The 17,790-nt window shown below is 36.6% G+C and overlaps 1 pseudogene; it reads left to right on the forward strand.

Annotated features, from left to right (window-relative positions):
- LOC109948999 overlaps positions 1-2,828 on the forward strand; it is a 13,865-nt pseudogene extending 11,037 nt beyond the window's left edge.

Here is a 17,790-nt window from a genome sequence, read left to right on the forward strand (position 1 = left end):
TCTCTTATATGTTTTGTGTTCATGCTGCTAGCAGACATGTTCAACAAGTTCAAGGAAAGGACGGGAAATTTAAGGAAACACTTGTGGATGATGTAGTAGGACTGTTGAGCTTGTACGAAGCCACACATCTTAGGATGCATGGAGAGGATTTACTGGATGAGGCGCTCACCTTCACCACAACTCATCTTGAGTCAGTGGAAGCACACCGTTTAAGCCCCTTGCTTGCAAAACAAGTAGCCCATGCCTTGCATCAACCATTCTGGAAGGGCTGCCAAAGGCCAGAAGCAAGGCGTTACTTGGCTATCTTTGAGGAGGAACCTCATCTGGCAAATGAAACTCTCCTAACTTTGGCAAAGTTGGATTTCAACCTAGTGCAGCAAGTCCATCAGAAAGAACTAAGTGAAATTTCAAGGTAAATACATACATACATACATATATACTGACAGAGAGCTTCCATTGAGGGATCCCTCAAATTATTTGAGGGACACCCCATATAGGGCCCACTCCGGATTGTATTCCACTAATCCAAACCGTCTATTTTGTAGATACACATTCAAAGATCATCTCTACAAAAAATCACTTGAATCCGATATCATTTGACCATTCAACTGAGTTATTGAAATTTTAGTACTTTCTTGAAGCACCGTGTTCATTGATTTTGTAGGACACAATTGAATGTCGAAACGGTTTCCGATTTGTCTAATTTTTTGTAAGGATGATCTATGAATGAAGACCTGAAAAATAGATGGTTTGGATCATTGGAAAAAAAATTGTACGGTACCCTAAAGGGCGTCTCTCAAATAAAATTATTTGAAGAATCCCTCAATAGAAGGGGACTGTATATACTGAATATATTAGTGTTCATCAATATACTAATTAAGTTATTATTATGTAATTAAATGATATATTCAGGTGGTGGAAGGATTTGGACTTTGTAAACAAGCTTCCTTTTGCAAGAGACAGAGTAGTTGAGTGCTACTTTTGGGCTATGGGAACCTACTTTGAGCCCCAATATTGCTTTGCTAGGACATCATTAAGCAAAGTTATTGCTGTGATAACCGCTATTGATGACATTTATGATGTGCATGGCACACAAGAGGAGCTAGAGCTCTTTACTGAAGCTGTTGAAAGGTTATTGAAATCGAAACCCAATTAATTTATAAGTTGTTTAGATTAGTCATTTATCCTCCTCTAAATACTGATTAAGTCATCACTATATCCAGGGGTAGTCTTGAGATTTTGAGGCCCCTATGTGAAACTTAAGTCCTCACATAATCTAATATGAAAATACTATAAAATAAAATAAAAATCCATAACGTAACTATTTTTTTATAACTAAAATTCATCATCAATTAGCATGTAATAACAAATACAAATCAAATTCATAAACTTTTTAATGTTTTCCTTTGATAAAGTTAAATATACTATTCGGTTTTTAAAAAAAAAAAAAAATCACGAGAAAGAAGAAGGAATGAATATTATATCCAATAGTCAAATCCTTCTCTAATTACTGATTAAGTCATCACTAGTCTATATCTTATTATTAACTTATTTTAATCATCAGGTGGGACATTTCAGCTATGGACCAACTGCCAGAGTATATGAAAGTCTGTTATGGAGGAATGTTGGATGTATACACTGAAATCGAAGAAAAGCTTGGAAAAGAGGGAAATTTATATCGCATCCACTATGCGAGGGAAGCAGTAAGCCTCATTAATATTTTTTAGATTACAGAGTTGCAAGACCATAAATTAGTATTCTAGTTAATTTCCAAGTTTATATATGCACAAATCATAGTTGATATCTTACATTTCTTTGGTTCGGGCTTTAGCCCTATCTAGACAAGTTTGAGTGCGTACCTGACTCAGTCCGATCCAAATTTTTTTTTTTAAAGGCCAAGAAATATAAGATTTTTTTTCTTTTTTTTCTTTTTAATTTTTTGGGTTGGATACTTTTAATTCTAATAAAATATAAGTTCTCATGATGTTATTGTATAGAAAGTAATTAGTGATCGTATCTTGATTTCGTAGATGAAATGTCATGTTAGAGGTTACTTTGATGAAGTCAAATGGCTCCACCAGAAATACACACCAACAATGGATGAATATATGGCAGTAGCACTGACTACATCCTACAAGATGCCATTAACCACGTACTTTATTGGAATGGGAGATATTGTCACAAAAGAGTCCTTGGATTGGGTTCTCAGTGACCCTAAGATTGTGAACTCTTTATTAATACTTGGCAGACTCATGGGTGACATGAAGTCCCATAAGGTACATATTAATATAAATGCAACCTTTTCTTTTTATTTTTTTTTCCCCATACCCCTTTTAACCTTAAAATTGATGTCTATATTTACGTAGTTTGAACAAAAGAGAGGACATATTGCCTCAGCTGTGATGCTACATGAAAGAGTATGGTGCCACGGAAGAAGAAACGATAATCGAACTCGGAAAACAAGTAAATAAGGCATGGAAGGACATAAATGAAGAGTGGATCAACCTCACCACCATCCCTATGCCACTACGATTGAGAATTCTGAATTTTGCACGTACTAATGAACTTCTGTACAAGCATACAGATGGCTTTACTCACGCTGGAGTTGTGCTTAAGGATCTTCTGGTGTCTCTGTTTGTCAACCCTGTGGCCATATAGGCCTAAAATAAAATTTGGTCTTCAACCCTGTGTCAGACCATTTAGTACTTTAGATTTTATGTGTCATATAGATTAGTTTGCAATTGATGTTCTGAATAAAACAAAGTCGGGTTCGAGTCCACATTGTATCATTAAGTAGTTGTATTTTAATATTTCTACTCTTCTTTTTTTATTGTTAACAACAGGGAAAAAAACGAAAAAGCATGTCAAGAAACAAAAAAAGGAAACATGTCAAAAAACAAGCTTTCTTCAATCAATCAAAAAAATTTGTAGTGTATGTTTTCACCCACTCAAAACAAAACAAAAAAAGTTCATGTCTTCTCCTTCCTCTTCTATTTTCTCAAATTGAAACATTAAAACTTTTATGAATTGGATTTATGATTGCCATTGCATGCTAATAGATGATGAATTTTAGTTATTAAAAAAAGTTATAATGGTATTACGTCATGGCAAATTCTTTTATAAATATTTTCATATTACATTATGTGAGGGCTCTCATTTAAGTTTTGTACAGGGCCCTCAAAATCTCAAGGCCCACCCTACTCTCTATGCCCTACAATACAAACTTTTATGAGCTGGACCAAAATACATGAGTTCCTCTGTATACATGTGTTACGTACGCATAGCCCAATCCACTTTTTAACTCCATAGCTTAAAAGCCAAACCTCTTTTTTACGAGTAATTTTTGTATGCTCCAAGTACACCATACATGCGACATGCGGAAATATTCTCCAATACACTTGTATTATATGGTACACGAGTCAACTTGTGTACACAGAAGAACATTAAAAAATATCTCCTTTCTTACGATGTAAGAAATAAATTAATATATAAATATATAACCGAGACATAGTTATTGGCATATTTGTGCAGCACATCCCTTCAAACAATAAGGAAAAAGAAAAATAAATAAGTATCAAATTAAAGATTAACAACCTTTTCAAGTAGCAAATAAATGCATTTTATACCTACAAGTCCCTTGTAATTTAAACTATCGCTTGTATTAAAAAAAAACATCCAATTAAATGCATATGTTAGTGAGACATTGGATTCACACAATGAGCGTTGCAGCATATCTCTGAGCTACTGCATCTCTTCCCACAAGAGCCACAGTTGGATATGTCTGTCCTCATATCCACACATTTTTTGTTACGGCAATCCGGCCCTGCGCTGCCTTCAGTTTCTCTACAAGCAAGAGGGTTTTGGTCGCATCCAGCACCACCCCGACCTGGAGACTACTGAGAGGCAAGGAACCGGCTTGTTGACAGAGATAGTAATGGCTAAAGCCATAATGAGCATGGCTAGCATAAAGAAAACTTGGAGAGATTTCATAATCGTGTAATATACAGCTAGGCTAGCTACTACTTTGCGTGTGTGCATGACCGCTTAACTTGAATGAAGAAATATGCTGCTAATTAATGCGATCTAACATTTCCCTGATCGGTTATTTATTGTAACGAATCTTCTAGTCTCGTTTGGTCTTTTTTGACTGTTTGCATATTTGTGAAAATCCAAAAACTGCATAAAAACATAAATAAACTCCAAATGATCAGTAAACAAATGTACTAATTAAACGTAAATTGCACAACAATTTCTGAAAAAACCAATTCTACCGAAACCACTGCATTGCATAATTTGAGTCAAGCACTTTACTTTTATAACAAAGTAATGTAGATATCATCCATCATCCACCTATAACAAATCTAATCCTTAAAAAAAATAAAAACTGGAATCAACTACTACTTTTATAACAAAATAATGAAGTAAAACGAAAATAGGTACTTCAATCATTTACAACTCTAAGAAAAACACAACATACAAGCAAACCAAGACACTATCATAAACACCTCAAACACAATGATCAATCTACAAAGACACAACATACAACAAAAGAAGAAACTACGATACACTTAGAATTCTAGCAACACAAAGACACCACCAGAACCACCTCAAACACAATTATCAATCTACAATCTAACATATGGATAACTACAGTATTAACAGAAAACAAAACGAAAAAAAACAAAATCACTGTCAAAAATAGAAAACTACAATAAAATTACGTCAACTAATTTTTCTGTATAGGTTTGCCATCAAAATTCATTGCAGAAACTACATTGCTCTGTTTATAATTCTGCTATATGCTATCGAAGACAAAAGAAAACAACGTAATGTAGATATAAATGAAGTGTCATTTTCTGTGCAAGACACGTGCATGAATATTAGTCATTTTGCTATCGATAATAGTTGTTAAAGTTGGTTATTATAGGCACAAATTCTAGTAATTCTGACAGGACCCGACCCAATTTCCGCTTTGAAATTCGAGCCAAGTCCTGTGCGTGTCCGACACCTGGCGAATGTCGGGCACAAAAGACCTTCTTACCCTTCTCGTTCAAAATTCTTTTAAAATTTCCCTTAGACTTCTGCCGAAAATTCGGCAGAGTCTCCCCTGTAATTTGACCAAACCCAGATTTTTCCACCTGTTCAACAAACAAATAAATCTACACCAACTGCCAGAAGAGAATAACTAAGTATTCACCAGCTCCAGTTTTCCACTAAAACTAGATATCAGAGCATTTTCTACAAAACTCTACCTTACTTGGTGGCGCGGAAGCTATGAATGGCCCGGTGGTGGATCCTGCTTACTTCTACGGCCTGGGGGCGAAAAACAAGTTTGAAAATGTGAGTGGACAAAAATAATGTTCTTGAAATCAGTTTACAATCATAATAACCCCCATAGTAAAAATAACTTGATAAGTAAAGCTAAAGTTCACCTGTGTTTAATATAAAGTATTCCTCTAAATATAAATATGTAACAGTATGTATATAGATTCGTAAAGCTGAACAATTATATGAAGAGATAAAACATGCACGTTTATTGAGAAAACTGATATAAGATGATTGAAAAACAATAGCTGCATAAAAGTGCTCAAATTGCTTTAAAACTACCACCTGAGTGTACCCCTGAAAATCTGTCAATTCCCCTGGCAGGTCTCGGGCGTCACGCAGGCTACCCGAGCCGCAAACTGGTGAAATCAGGGGACTGTCACTTTCTACCATGTTCAACTAAGCAGCATAGAAATAAAGATATTTTACGGCACAAATCATGCTCGGAAAACATTCGGTAAAACTTATTCAAAATCAAATAATGAAATTTACTCATATAAACTCATTTATAAAAAGCATTTATATAACTCATTTATATAAAATCATTTATGAAAGAAAGTCCACTCACTGCTGGTCCGAGCTAGCTGGAACCTTTGAAGGTCCCTCCTGTGGTTCTGCCGGTCCTCTGGTGCCTGGGTCGACGAAAATGGTGGCCGGAGGAGGGAGATCGGAGGCCTTGAAGTTTCGGTGAGTTCCCGTCGTTCTTTCGCAGTTTCCGGCCAGCACAGGTCGTCGGCGGGCAGGGGATCGGTCGGGAAAGGTAGGGGACTCGACGGCGGTTCCATCGCCACCGGTCCCATGGCCGGTGGTTCCCTGAGGCGGCGCCAGCAAGCTCTGGAAGGCGGCGGGCAGTTTTTGCACGAGAGGAGAGAGCTGGCTGGGTTTTATAGATCCAACTTCGAAATATTTACGGTTATGCCACTGAGACTCTTTTGACCATAACTCCTTCGTTACAACTCCGGTTCGGGCCCACTACGTGTCTATGAACTCGTTTCACCGTGCTCTACGCAATGGCGCAAGCGGAATTGTCAAATTCCTTCTCGATCAAAAAGTCACCTTTTCTTAATAAAATATTACGAGGGCAAAATTGTCTTTTCGCAAAATAAAATATTCCTTCATTATGAATTTTTGGTTTGGGATATTACAATCTACCCCCCTTACAAAAATTTCGTCCTCGAAATTTACGCACTAGTCACTCGAAGAGGGGAAGGGACTGCTCCCACATCTACTACTCGGGTCACCACATAGCCATTTTCACTGAAAGTTAAACGTTTCCCATTTCAATATATGAACTGATTGCTTCCCACAGGTGAAACCAGCCTTCAATTCTACTGATTATTGTCTAACACATGAGATGAATCAGATTTTTCTCTTCGGAACATGGGATAATTTTGAACTTAAGATAAAAAAATACCACATAATCGGGCGCCTGAAAATGAGCACAGAGCCACACCCAACTATCCTCCCGCCCCTTAAGCTCCTTCGGGCAACCCTCCTGAAGAGCGACCTGCGGATCATCAAATGCTTGAAAATGATGGTGCAAGTCGCTCTTCCACTGCTTGTACCTCTCAGCAAAGAGTCTGTTGACGTACGCCAACGACTCGTCGTCGAGGTCCTTTAAATTGTAGTTGGTCTGCAATAAATTAATTATATACATTAAGTAATAGAAATATATAAAGTTTGAAGGAAAAACAATTAAAAGGTAGAATATATACCGACAACTGTCCACGCACCTCCGTCTTGATCTCATCAGGCATGACCTTCCAAGACTTCCATTGCATCGGGCAATGGGTCCGAACGATGTGACCAATGTCGTGGGCCAATGAGCTATGCAATTTCGCCTTCGGTGCAGCCCAATGCCGCTCGTCATATCTGATGTTGATACGACTATTGGTCACCCGAGTGACCTTCGCCGTCTTCAACTGTCGACATGGAAAAATTAATGTTAAATAAATACTAAATTCAACTATAAAATATAGGTCCAAAACAACTGGAGTTGAATGAAATCTGTACCTGGTTGTGACCTCGACGCACCAGTAGCGTCTGTGGATGTGGTGTCGATGGTGTTGGCAGGGCGATGACGACACCTAGCGCTAATAGGTTGTGCCACTGATGATGCTGATGATGCCGGCACATGGGACACCCCAGGACCAACTGGCAAGTGGTCCATCTGTTCTGGAGCAGTGGCAATTGATGAAGACTGAGCCGGGCAAGGTGAACTCTGTGCAGTTTACACCGCGTTACGACTTCTAATTAGGTTTGACATCTACACAATTTCATTAATAAACATATAAATTAATCGAATTTACCAAGCTATAATCTAAGCATATACAATTTCATTCATAATCGAAACTAATTAATTAAAGCATATCTTGCCCTAGGGTTTGCAATTTCAGAGTATTCAGGACTCCAATCCACGATCCGTCGAATCCTATACGATCCTACAAATACAAGGTACAACATACGTGAGTTTGAGTTCGATTCAAAGGTCCGAACATATCAAACCTGAAAATCACACAATAGGCGAAATCCGTTCCAGACTCAAACAGTAACTGAATTAAAATCAAAGCACACCTACGAGCTCGTGACAACTAGGGGATCGCTATGGGACACAATGCCCATTTGCTACAGTACCCCACCCGCCGCCACACTCGCAAGCAGCGCGTGGCTGTCCAAAGCGATAACGATCGCAGCAAAATTTTCAAAATTAAGGGCCAAGCTTCCTACCCTAGGTTTAGAACATCAATTGGAGGCACTTTTGTTCTTGGACCTATCCCGAAAAATGGCCAAAAGTGGCCAGAATTAAAATTCAAAAACCGGCCAAAGTTAGGGTTAAAATTCGAGATACCAAAACTAACAATTAAGCAAATCCTACCCAACCATCAGCTAGAGCACGAAAAATAATCGAGAAATCAACCTCAGGTGTCTCGTTTGGTGGCCAGAGGAGAGAGAACGAGGCCGGCGAAAATCTGTCAAAACTAACCCAATTCCAGAGGCAGGCGCAATGGTGATGGCGGGAAAAGGGCTGGGCTTCGAAGGTGGTGGGGCCCGGTCCTTGCGGCGGTGTCGTGGGTTGAGGTCAGGTGGTTGACGGCAGCATTTGGATGTCGAAGAGAGAGGAAGTGAGGATGAGAGAGAGAGAGAGTGAAGGTCTGAGGGTCGATGTTTTTTTTATAGAAAATTTAATCGAACTAGCGCGACGAAGAAAATTAACCGTCGAAGAAATCTGGCCTTGCGCGACGACAACAATGTTCGTCGTCGCACAAGGTATGTTTTCCGCCAAAAATTTTGCCAACTTACGCGACGACATTCAGCCAAAATTTCGTCACCTTGCGCTACGTAAGAATAACATAGCGTCGCGCAATCCCTAAACCCTAAACACTAAAATTTTCGCCAACTTACGCGACGATGAAAGTAAACCATCGCGCAAGGTAGTAATTGTGCCAAAATTTTCACCACCTTGCGCGATGTAAGAGCATCCTAGCGTCACGCAATCCCTAAACCCTGAACCTTGAATCCTCGAAAATTATAATAGTGCGAGACGTAGGATGTTCAGGCATCTCTCAAAGTAATGTTGCGCGACGCACGAGGATTTTGCGTCAAGCAAAGTTTTGTGTTTTTTTTAGGCCTTCTCCAGCCCATGAGGGGCAAAACCCAGATTTTCCCCCATGAAAAAGTAACTATTTGGGTTTTGCCCGGACTCAAATTTTAAGTCCGCAACTTTATTAAATTGTTTAAGAATGGTCTTTTTTTTTTTTTGGGAAAACTTTTCTTCATTAATCTTTTTAAATAACGTCATAATTTAATTTTTTGAACAATTTGACCTAAAAGAAATTGAAATTCCATAAATTTAATTTTATTCCAAAAGTATGAGAATGAAGAAGATGATGTGCTTGGAATGATATCAAAAGTATGAGAATGGAATAGATTGATGAAATTGACAAAGGAAAAATAAATTGAGAAATAGAAAAAATGTCTTTGGTAGATTAATTGAGAGATGGGTGAGTATTTATAGAGTTTGGAGTGAGATTTGGGATTGGATCTGATTTGGATTAATTTAAAATATTATTTTGACAGTTTGATTTAAATTTCAGCCGTTGGATTTTTTTTTTTATCCTTAAAGTAGCATAGTGTCACGGATCTGCCCTCTACACACATATAATATATATAAATATATATATATATATATATATACAGTCCCCTTCTATTGAGGGATCCCTCAAATAATTTGAGGGAAGCCCTTTAGGGTACCCTACCATTTTTTTCCCAATGATCCAAACCATCTATTTTTTAGGTCTTCATTCATAGATCATTCTTACAAAAAATTAGACAAATCGAAAACTGTTTCGACATCAAATTGTGTCTTACAAAATCAATGAACACGGTGCTTCAAGAAAATACTAAAATTTCAATAACTCAATTGAGTGGTCAAATGATATCTGATTCAAGTAATTTTTTGTAGAGATGATCTTTGAATGAGTATCTACAAAATAGACGGTTTGGATTAGTGAAATACAATCCGGAGTGAGGCCTACAAGGGGTATCCCTCAAATAAGTTATTTGAGGAATCTCTCAATGGAAGCTCTTTGTATATATATATATATACGTGTATATATCTATATGTATATTATATATTATAATATACGTGTATATATCTATATTATAATATAATATATATATGTATATTATATTATAATATATATTGGCACGACGATGATTATATTCGTCGCACAACATGTAACCTTGTGCGACGACATGAATATATCGTTGCGCAAGATTATATTTTCACGTGACATGAAAGTTATCGCAACCTGCGCGACGTACGCGTTCCCTTCGTTGCGCAAAGAGGTGTTGCGCAACGACAAAAGGAATTCGTCACAAGTTTCTCGCAATTTTTTTAATTTTAAATAATTATTATAAAAATTACACATGTTACCTTAATCAACTTAAGTTCCAGATTAATTACGGACGAATTTCAAAGACTTCGGTGCAATTAAAAGTTAATTATTTATATTTGAAATATAAATTATTATTTTATTCTCCGATGTGAGACTTAATTTACACAGTATAGTTTGTATAATAGTTTAGTGCTTGATTAAATCATTAAATAAGAAGGGTTTGCCAACAAAGAGTGAAGCCAAAAGTGAAGAGGGGTCAAAAACAATTCTTAAGGGCCCGATTCTTGATTTTTTTTTATTTTCAATTTTTTCACTCTTTTTTCAATTTTTTTTATTCTTCAATTTCAAGCTTTTCAACTCCAAAAAGAGAAAACCCTAATTCTTAAATTCATAAAGACCACTAAAAATCAAATAGTTAGATTCAAATCTCTTTTCAAATTTAGGTATATATCTAAATTTCAATGTATATATTATATGACTTATTTTAATTTGTGACAGCCAATTTTGTGTGCAACTACTTTTTAATTTGTGAATGCCATCTTTACACTACCATAATTAAATTACAAAAACTTTCATTTACTATGTTTTACATGGGTAGTCGCTAATACATTGCATTATTCATCATCTGAACTATAATAACCTTCGTCATCGTCGCTATCATCACTTTAGGTCTCCCAATCCTCCTCCTCATCACTTTCGTTGTTCGGCCCACTGGAACATCGTATCGCGAAAGCTCACCGAGGTCAATTGTAATTGACTGAATCGGTATTTCGATTGAAGACACTCCTTGAAGCTAAAACGGTTCTTGTATAACATTTGTATCTCGAAGTGTTTCCGCATCATTTTCCATGGAAGATTCTAAACGTTGGTCAGCGACGTTGTCGACATCGTCTTCAGTTAGGTCCAGTTCTAGTATAGCATACACATTCCTTTGATCCATCTGCTGAACAACTTTCCAACCGCTCCTCGCTTTAGGGTCATCTAGATACATTACCTGTTTTGTCATGTTTGCCAAAATGTAAGGGTCGTCATCATACCAAGTTCTGTTAATGTTCACTGATAATAAGCCATGGTCGATTTTAACATTTCCCTGCCTATTTGAGTTTGTATCAAACCATCGACACTTAAACATGATCACTTGGTATTGGTCTTTGTAAAGCAATTGCACGATAATTGTGAGTTTGCCATAGAAATCATTTCTCAACTTTACAGAAGATACAAACTTTAGAAAATCTTTTTTGTCATTCGGTTTCATGGAAAAAAAATGCAAGATCCCTTCTAGCTTTATTACTGTCCCTGTTCATCCATAAACCTCTTCGTATGCCCATTCTTTCAAAATCAAGACGAGCTTTGATCGTGTTCTTTGTCTTGCCCTCGATATCTAGAATCGTGCCCATCAATGTTTCAAAGACATTTTTCTCAACATGCATAACGTCAAGATTGTGATTCAATTTTAGTTTGGACCAATATGGGAGCTCAAAAAACATAGGCTTGTGCATCCAGTTCAAATGTGTAGAAGGTCTAGTCCGACTAACTGTTTTTCCGAACGAAGCAAAATCCAAACGGTTAAGCTGTTCCAAGATCTCATAACCGGACCATTCTTTAGGTCTGAGGCGACGCTCTATGTTCCCGTCGAACTCTTTATCCTTTTCCCGCCCTATAACTTACATCTTCCTTGGATATAGGGCATGCCATATAACCCTTTGTGCTCCACCCATGTCTGTGGCAGTATGCGTCTCATGTCTGTGGCAGTATGTGTCGACATATACAATCGCTGCACCCTAGGTTTCAGGGGCAGATAACGCATGACTTTTTGTGGGATCTTAGTCATTCTATTCTGAGATGTCATTTTGAACCTCGACTCATTGCATATATAGCACGTATCCAATGTTTCATACTCTTTGTATAATAATATGCAATTATTTTTGCAAGCATGAATTTTTTCAAAACCCAATTCAAGACCATTCAACACCTTTTGCGCGTGTCTATGGTCTTTCCACAAACAATTGTCTGTCGGAAGCATTCTTTTGAAAAACCCCCAAAAATTAATCGAAACAGAGGTTCGACATACGATACTTTATTTTTCCATGCATTAGCTCCACAATCCCCATGAGAACAGAAAAGCTCTCGCACCCCGGGTATAACTCTTGGTTGACATTTTTTAATAGTTGTTCATATTGTTTGAACTATGCACTGTCCATTGGAGTAGGCACGTAATCTTCCCCTTCCGGATTGATGTTGGTCGATGCAAATGGAAAAGCATCATTTATAATATCCATGATTTGTTCATTAGGATCCACAATAGGTTTAACATTGTCCACTCTTGTGGCATTTGAAGACGAAGCATTGTTTAATTGTTCCCCGTGAAGGTTCCAAATGCTATATGTCTCAATCATTCCATTCCTTACTAAATGAAATCCAACATTTTCAATTGTCTCCCACAACGTGTTGTTACACCTCCTACAAGGACAACGGATTCTATTTGCACCTGGGTTGTGTGTATGTGCAAACTCAATAAAATCCTCGATTCCATCCAAGTATTTGTCTGCGCATCTATTCGAGTTCTATATCCATCTCCTGCTCATAATTCCTGGAACCACAATCACAACAACTTCATACGAAGTCATAATGTCACCTTATGCTTCCGGTAAGGACCTTATCCCATTCGGGAATGCATAGTCATGTAACGTAATTTACGGCTATATGAGATTAGATTTCGACGTGGATGAATTTCGGTAGCATCTCGATACAGTTCTTGAGGTGTACCGTAGGTATAAAATACTTACGTACCACCCGAAGAACGTACAGAGATAACACCGAAATCTCCACAATCGAAACCTAGTCCTGTAGCCGTACATTACGTGACATGACTATGCATTCCCAACCTGTCCAAATAATGGGACAATTCAAGAATTAATTGGACCGCAGTCATACTTTACGCATCCATGCACGAAATCCAACTAATCACGAACGGGAAGCTAAGTTTTACCAAATAATGAGACAATTCAAGAATTAATTGTGCTACGTCACGCATAATTTAACAACATAATATAAATATAATTTCACAAAAAAATATAAACATAAAAAACTAAGTTTAACATAATGTAATTAATTTTATATTTTTAAAAAATGAAACGAATCAAATACATTCTCAACCATTCTTCACCAATCGCTAATTACAAATATCCCTAAAGAGAACAAAATTAATAGCATTAGTATGAATTTACATTAATACTTTTAAACTAACGACAAAAAATACTTAAACAATGAATGTATCGAATTCCCAGCATAAGCAGAAACAGAGGCAGAATCCAGGTAATATGTGACGAAGCCCTTTTCGTCGCGCAAAAAAAATATTTTTGTCATGCAAAACCTCATTTTCGTTGCACAAGTGGTCCATTTCGTCACCCAAAATACATTTTTCATCGCGCAAGTACGTGTCGACATCCTACTTTTGCGCAATGAAAAATAGTTTTCGTCTCGCAAATTCTCAATCTCGTTGCGCATGAACATGCCAACATCAAACTTTACGCGACTACATAAATTTCCGTCGCGCAAGTTTTTGGAGCCAAATAAAAATATCCCACGATTTTCTTATGCGACGATAACGTTTGTCATCGCGCAAGTGTTTGGCTCCAAATAAAATAAACGGCAGTTTTTTGTCTGACTTTATGCCACGATAACGATTACCGTCGCGCTACGGATTCTTTCGGGACGGTATGTGTCGTCGCGCAAGTATTTGGCGCCAAAAAGAATAAACCCGCATTTTTCTTCCTCACTTTGAGCTACGACTACGTTTTTGTTCGCGCTAAGTTTTCTTGAGCGACGAAATTTTTCGTCGCACAAGTTTTGGATAGTTTGCGCGAGAAAATAATTTTTTCCGTCGCTCAAGTGTTTCTTGAGCGACGAATTTATCGTCGTTGCACAAATAGTAGAATTTAGTAGTGATGAGGTCTGCCAGCTCATTTGCATTTCCAGCTGGGTCCTAAAGAATTTTGTCTTATTCTCTGATACTCTTTTCGATAAATGGACCCTCCATTCTTTGAGGTAATCGTCACTTTAGGAAAGGTGTTTTTGAGAGGTTGTGAGTTTTTCCTCCTTTGCTCTCCTTTCCTTTGGAGTATTTTTTCATCTTTTCACAAATGAGTTTTTCAAATTGTTTTCGAAAACTTCTTTGAAAATGAAATCTACATCTAGCTAAATCAAACACAAATTCAAGATTGATTTCTTCAAGAGTATGGTTTCTTAAAGAAATTGATCATTTTATTTTGAAGAATTAGCTGCAAGCTTTGCTAAGTTTGGAAAAGAAGATTGCATGGAGTAGGGTATAGCTTGTTTCCTAAATAAATATAGGTTTCCTTGAGCTTAGTTGTGATTTCTCTGTAAGAATCTTCTTTGCTTAATGAATTGCCTGGTCATATGATGACTCCTAGTTTTCCCAATGGTGGCTTTCTATGTGAACAATTTTCTGGGTTCGTTGTTCATTTTTTTTGGTGTTGTGTTCTTGCTATTGACAAGTCATCATCTGAATGTTGTTGTTTATATTTGATCTTGATGTATTCACACACACTTCTCACTTTAGTTGTTGCTAGCACAGGGGATGCCTAGATTGACGGGTCCTTCTGAGTGCCTAGGTTGTCACTAGTGATCTTCTAGATTTGCAGATATTGGTTGTTTCTCCGTGTATGTGATTGTTGCTAGTTTATGACTAACAGTTGACTAGTCATATTGATCTCAGGTTAAGTTGAGCTTTGTGTAGTTGTTAAATCTTTAAATTAGCTTTTAATTTACCCATTTTCACCTAAGTACCAATTTCATTAAGGATATTTCATTACCCTTTATAGTAAATCGTAAGGGCAATTTCATCGATTTATGTAAAAGTCTCATTAATAGTTATCTACCTAAATGACAAGTCCATGGGCTATGAGATGCGTAAAGAGATCTAAATAAGTTAGGTCTATAAGTCCTTTCCCTCTAACTCACTCCCTAAAGAGTTCCTAGTCATATGATCATTCATTTGGGCATTGACAATCCACAAATATCGGTATACATTGTATTTGCTCAATTGAGAAGATGATTGGTCTCAAGTCATTTGTGTAGAGACACTAAGATAAGCGTATGGGTGTTTACTAGAGAGTAAATTCATTGAATGTGATCAACCGAGAGATCTTGTATGGAAGTTTTACTTACATATCAAACAAAATCTTTATAGTTGTAATAATGTAAATTATTCCTCGACCTGAGGCACTACAAAATAGTTGAGTTCCCTGGAGAGCATGACTCTAAGGTATGGTTGGGGTTCATGATCAATTCATGGAGGTATGTGAGTGTACAACAACAGATCTCTACTCTCAGTAAAGAGGGAGAATGCTGTGACGATATGATTTAGGAGTCTTCGGCCGAAGCACTAGGTATGATTGAGAATAGTGATTCCAATCGTACTTGTATGAATCATATAAGCTTTGAGTTCACATTAGGGGCTTGACATATTTTCCATACCGTAATGATGTGACCAAGAACATTGAGTTTGAGAAGGAGCGTATTACATTGTAATTCCAACTACAGGTTCTCCACCTTATTCTACATTGATTTGGGTAGCCGTGACATATTGCTAGACGTTATTCATGGTTTGTGGAAGCCCTGAGGACATGCCATAACTTGGTCCTCATAGTAGGGAGAATTAAAAAAGAGTTTTAATTCACAATCAATTAAGAGTATGAATTGACCACTGCCTCGCCAATTAGAACCTAATGGATCGCACACCCATAAAGGTGAGAAATGAAAAAAATAATTTGAAGATGATGAGTAAGAATTAATTAGTTAACAAAGATTAATTAATTAATCAAGACTCGGGAATTTTATTGGGCCCAAAATTGGATTTTAGGTTCAAGGCCCATTGGCTTGTAGCATAAGTTGTAGGTAACTACATAACCACAAAGGCCCAGGAGGCTCAATAAGAAGGCTAATGGATTTGACCCATTTGATGACTCACATGGATCATTTTAAGTTGGATATGAGTCATGATTGACCCAACTTAAAATGCCTAGCCTACATAGCTTTAACTTTTCTGTACCAGAAATACTATTATGGCATTATCTCAAGTCAATTCTCCAAAAATTGCATTTCGAAAACATTTAATACCTTTTCATACCGTTGTATGACAACTATTAAACTGGTTACATGGCTATCTACAAGTTGTCTTTGGCTACATACTGTATGAGAGAAACCAGTTTAGTTTATATATAGTGGCATCTAAAATTTGATTGGCAATAATTGAAGACGACAAACGGTATCCAACCTTGTGATCCCTGCTAATGGGTTCGCATCTTTTGACGGTATCCAACCATTGACCTTTTTTTAGTTTAATGGAGTTCACAGTTTGCAACATAGAAAATGTATAAAAAATATATTCCACATAAAAAATATTTGGATCCATAATAAATAATGACCAAACTTGTGATCCCTGCTAGAGTTCGCATCTTTTCACGGTATCCAACCATTGACCTTTTTTTTAATGGAGTTCACAGTTTGCAACATAGAAAATGTATAAAAAATATTTGGATCCATAATAAATAATGACCAAATACATAAATAAATAATGTATAAAAAATTACAAGTAGACCAAAAATAAGGAGAACATAAAATATAAAAAACATAAGCTATTGTAATTATTTTACGGAAGTGTTGGTTTATTTGTAGCATGCGTGAGAGGTACGATTATTTTTGTTTTTTTAATGAGTGTTGCTATTTCATCCACCATTGACCTTTTTTTATATATATAATGGAGTTCACAGTTTGCAACATAGAAAATGAAATATATTCCACATAAAAAATATTTGGACCTTCCAGAATGTATAAAAAATATATTCCACATAAAAAATATTTGGATCCATAATAATGGGTTAGCGTGCAATAAATAATGTATAAAAAATTACAGGTAGACCAAAAATAAGGAAAACATAAAGCTATTGTAATTATTTTACGGAAGTGTTGGTTTATTTGTAGTAGTAGCTACGACTATTTTTTTTTTTTTTAATACCTTGGATGCGTATATGCATTAACATATAATAATGTTAATGGCTAATATCATCACTGTGAGCCGAGTCTATTAGAGAATATCATGTGGTCTTAGTTGGGTTGGGTTACCTTTAATACCGACCTAATCAGACTTTCCAACAATGGTGTTCATTCTTGAGAAATCAAGAAAAGGTCATCAAGGTTAAAGGTCCATTCCTTTTTTCCTTTTTCTATTTGTATTCAAAGAGACTAGGGTAAGATAATTGGTTTAAAATGAAAAAGGTTTAGCTCAACTAGTATAATCAAAATGAATTCGTCATTTAGAATGTTTTTGCTGATATGTTATGGTTAAAGTTCATTTCCTAAGTATTAAATGCATGTGTTCCTTCAGTGGGAGTCTATTTTGAGCCCCAATACTTTGTCGGGAGAAAAATTCTCACAAAAGTGATGGCCCTGCTATTAATAATGGATGATATCTACGACGCATTCGGTACATGTGAAGAACTCAAGATCTGCACCAAAGCAATTCAAAGGTTTGAATTTTTGAAAA

The sequence above is a fragment of the Prunus persica genome, chromosome G4, assembly GCF_000346465.2.
Source record: "Prunus persica cultivar Lovell chromosome G4, Prunus_persica_NCBIv2, whole genome shotgun sequence".
In the NCBI taxonomy this organism is placed as follows: domain Eukaryota; kingdom Viridiplantae; phylum Streptophyta; class Magnoliopsida; order Rosales; family Rosaceae; genus Prunus; species Prunus persica.